This window comes from Rhinoraja longicauda, unplaced genomic scaffold (assembly GCF_053455715.1).
Source record: "Rhinoraja longicauda isolate Sanriku21f unplaced genomic scaffold, sRhiLon1.1 Scf000066, whole genome shotgun sequence".
NCBI lineage: Eukaryota > Metazoa > Chordata > Chondrichthyes > Rajiformes > Arhynchobatidae > Rhinoraja > Rhinoraja longicauda.
In genome coordinates this window covers 504,682-509,617 of record NW_027601284.1, presented here as the reverse complement: position 1 = coordinate 509,617, position 4,936 = coordinate 504,682, and positions in this window count along the sequence as shown.

Here is a 4,936-nt window from a genome sequence, read left to right as displayed (position 1 = left end):
CGAATTAATCTACGTTCTCTTTTGAAGATGATCAGAAATTATTTATTCAGCAGGTGAATGAATTTGTGGAATTATTTGGCCACAACAGGCTGTGTAGGGTCACGGTCAGTGGATATTTAAAGGAGTAGGCAGAAAGATTCTTGATTAATACAGGTATCAGAAGTTACGGGGAGAAGGCAGGAGAATGGGGTTTAGAGGAAAAAGATTGGCGGATAAGACGATTGGCCGAATGGTCTAATTCTACTCCTATTCCTTATCACCCAATGCCCACCTGCGGTATTGCGTTCGATGCACATACTGCCCCTTGCTTTCCCCGCACACCTCGTTTAAACTTCATCCCTTTCACCATAAAGGGGTGGCCTTCAATTACTTGATATTTCCATCTTGAGAGGAATATTCTGACTGTTTACCATATCTTGCCTCTCATAATTTGCTATCGATCTATCAGGTTACTGCCCGAACTCCGATGAATCAGTCCAACGTCTGGTTGTTCATACGATCCAGGCGATGTTCTTGTAAACGTCTTGAACACGATTTCCGAAGCGCCCATATCCTTCGTGTACGAGAGCGAACATAACTGTACACAATGCTGCAAAAGCCGGCTCAGTAAAGTTCTCTCAAGTTGAATATTGACATCTGAATCATATTCAATGACTCGCTCAAATATAGCAAGCATTCTACGTGGCTAATTTATAACTCTAAACGTTCTACCACGATTTGCGTGTTTCGCATTGGGAACTCAAGGTCGATCATAAGCAATGCTGATGCTGCGATGCACTTATATTTACAGACAGTGAGGGCTGTTGTGCCTCGATGTTGCAGTGTACTGCTGGTGTTCAACCACGGGAGGGCGCTGTGATAGTATATTGCCACTGCACATGCACTGAAGTGCGCTGTGTGTGGATGTTGCCGTGTGCTGCTGATGTTCCTCCAGGGGAGGGCGCCATGACAGTATATTCCCACTGTACATGCACTGAGATGCGCTCTGTGTGGATGTTGCCGTGTGCTGCTGGTGTTCGTCCACAGGAGAGCGACGTGACAGTCTATTGCTACTGTACACCCACTGGGGTGCGCTGTGTGAGGATGCTGCAGTGCACTGTTAAAAAAGAACACTGGGTACAAAAGTCATAGCAGCAGAGTTAGTGCACCAAGGCCCATCGAGTCCACTCCGGCATTATATCATGGATCACCTATCGTTCCCACTCAACTCAATTCTCCTGCCGTCTCCCCGTAATTGTCGACATTCTTATGAATCACGACCATGTCCAGCTCAGATTTAAAAATACCCAATGACGGTTTCTACAGCTCTCTGTGGCAGAATTCCAAAGATTTACCACCTTCTTACGAAATAAATCCCTCATCATCTCATTTTCAATGTATGTCCTTTTATTCTGAGGCTGGTCAAAGGGTGGTGAATCTGGGGAATGCTGCCACAGACGCCTCTGGAGGCCGTCATTGGGGCATTAACAGGTTTTGAAATTGGGGATTGACAGGTCCGTGATTAGTAAGTGTCAAAGTTGGGGTTGGGTTTGAGTGGGAAAGATAGGGCAGCCATGATCGAATGGCGGATCAGACTCGGTGAGCCTAGTGACTTAATCAAATGACGTATGAACTTATGAACTCATTACTGACTCCGGAATTCGACGGAGTCTATAGACATGGAAAACATAGAAAATGGGTGCAGGAGGATGCCCTGTGGCCCTTCGAGCCAGCACCGCCATACACTGTGATCATGGCTGATCATGCACAATCAGTAACCTGTGCCTGCCTTCTCTACAAATCCATGATTCCGATTGACCCTAGAGCTATAACACTGGTCGCTATTCAAGGATTTGACAATTGACCCGAACGACGACGTCAACACCTTTACAAATGCCATGAGAAAATGTGCGCAGAAATGCGATTCCCGACGCAGTCTAGCCATCTCTTTATCCAGCTAATTGCGAAAAGCCACGCTAGCTCTCTAGCTCTCTAGCTGTCTAGCTCTCTAGCCATGTAGCTGTCTAGCTGTCTAGCTATGTGGCTATCTAGCCATCTCGATCTGTAGCTATTAATATAGTTATATATCTACCTGACTAGCTATCTAGCTAAGGTAGACAAAATGCTGGAGTAACTCAGCGGGTCAGGCAGCATCTCAGGAGAGAATGAATGGGTGACGTTTCGGGTCGAGCCCTTCAGACTGATGTCAGCGGATGGAGCCGGAAAAAGATAGGATACGGGCGGCGACAGGAAGACTGGTGGGAGAACTGGGATGGGGGGGGGGGTGGATTGAGAGGGAAAGCAGGGACTATCTGAAGTTAGACAAGTCAATGTTGATACCGCAGAGGTGTAAACTACCCAAGCGAAATATGAGGTGATGTTCCTCCAATTTCCGCTGGTCCTCACTCTGACAATGGAGGAGGCCCATGACAGAAAGGTCAGATTGGTAATGGGAGGGGGAGTTGAAATGCTGAGCCACCGGAAAATCAGGTTGGTTGAGACTGACTGAGCGGAGGTGTTCAGCGAAACGATCGCCAAGCCTGCGCTTGGTGTCGCCGATGGAGAGAGCCTGACACTTCGAACAGCGGATACAGTTGATGACGTTGGAGGAGGTGCAGGTGAATCTCTGCCTCACCTGGAAAGACTGTTCGGGTCCTTGGATGGAGTTGATTGGGGAGGTAAAGGGACTCGCCCCTCAAACACCTGTCCCTTTAACTCCCCACTCGACCAACATCTGTCCCTTTACTTCTCCCCTCGACCAACGCCTGTCCCTTTACCTCTCCCCAACTAGCCTTCTAACCGTCTCGCCAAATAGCCATCTACCTTTCAAGCGATCTTGCCATCCAGTCATCTGTACGTATAACCATCTATTTAGCGATCTAACCGTTTAGCTAGCTATCACAAAATGCTGGAGAAACCCAGCAGGTCAGACAGCATCTAGGAGCGGGAATGGGTGACGTATCGGGTCAACCATTCCCTCTCTCCGATATGCTGCCTGACCTGCTGATTTACTCCATCATTTTGTGAAACCTTCGATTTGTACCAGCATCTGCAGTTATTTTCCTAACTATCCAGGTATCTCACGTGCGAGGTAGCTGTCTATCTAGCTGGATCTAACAAGATCTCCCTCTCTCACGAGGCCCACAGAGGATGAGAAAGAGAGAGCGCACCCTTCAAATAGCTGCCTAGATAGAGAACTACCTATCTTACTATCAATATATCCAACTATCTCGCCATACAGATATCCAGCTTTCTAGCTGTCTAGCATTGCATGTAGATAGCTATCTAGGTAGTTCGCTATCTTGCTATCGAGATAGCTCACAGGCTGTCTGACAGTCTATCCTGCTGGCTAGCAATGTAGCTCTCGAGATAGCTGGATTGATAGCTACAGAGTTAGATATTTTGGTAACTACATAGCTAGGTTGCTAACGAGACTGATGGCTAGATAGATAGATAACTAGATTAGTAGATTGTTAGCCAACCACTTTGACGGTCAGATAGCGGTTTAGCTTGGTAGAGCTTTGCTAGATGGCTAGTGAGGTAGGCATCTAGCCAGCCACACCAGTAGATGGCTCAGTAGACAGATAGCAAGTGAGTTTTACAGAGATTTAGCACCTATCTAGCTGGATCCAACTAGGACTCTCTCGTTCTCCCTTTCACGCGGCCGCCAGAAAGCGAGTGAGCGAGAGAGGGCACTCCACAAAGAGTTGCCTACAAAACCACCGAATTATTTTGCTGTGCAGAGATCCAGCTATCTCGCCACCCATCTATCTAACGTTCAAGCTATCTAGCAATGCAGCTATTTAGCTATGTAATAATAATAATAATAATAATTCATTCATTTTTTATAGCGCCTTATCGGGTGCTCAAAGCGCTTTACAAAAACAATTAACATAGAAACAAACAGACAAACTATCCTGACGGAAAAGCGGCGAATACACAACGCCAGCGTCCTCTCACGTCAGGGTCCGGCAGTAGACATCAAAAAGCACAAGACACACAAATATAATTTTTACACAAACAGCCATCACAGTCATTGCTCTGGGCATACCCTCACTGTGATGGAGGGCAAAGTCTTATCTCCTCCTCGTTCTTCTCCCGTGGTGCCACGAGGTGATCGAGGCTCCCAACTCTTTGAAGCCCCCACCGGGCGATGGAAAGTCCCAGGGCCGAGCCGAGCAGGCCGATGAAAGTCCTGAGCCCCCACCGGGCGATGGAAAGTCCCAGGGCCGAGCCGAGCAGGCCGATGAAAGTCCTGAGCCCCCACCGGGCGATGGAAAGTGCTGCGGCCGAGCCACGCAGGGCGATGAAGGGCCTGCGGGCGGGTCAATCGTACCTCGCGCTTCGGGGCGGTCGAAGCTGCTACGGCTGGAGCTCCCGAAAGCCGGTCGCCAGCCAGGGACCTGCGAACTCCCGATGTTGCGAGCTAACACGCTCTCTGGCTGTCTTTCCCGCTGGCTATCAATCTACATAACTTGATATCCAGCTATTTGGCTGTCATGCTAACTAGTAAAGCAGCTTTCCGCCTATTTAGGGATCCAGCAACCTATCAATTTGACTATCCATCCAGCTGTCCAGCTGTATAGTTAACAGGCTAAATAGCTCTCTCTCTAACTAGCTAGCATGCTATCTATCTCTCTATCGAGCTAGCCACCTAGCTATGCACACTTCTAACTATTTACCTAGGTAGCTATCTTACTATCTAGCGAGCTATATATTTAGATATCTCCCCAGTTATCTACCCCGTTGGCTAGGAATCCAACTATCCAGCTATTCAGCTATATAGCTCGCAGTCTAGCTAGCTATCCAGTGATCTAATTACGGAGCTATCTATCCACTTGTCTCCGTGAGAATCAATCTATCTATTTATTTCTTAATCTGGCCATCTAGCGATTTACATATCTCCTATTGCTATCCAACTATCTAGCTATTTAGCCATGTAGTTATCTATCTAGCC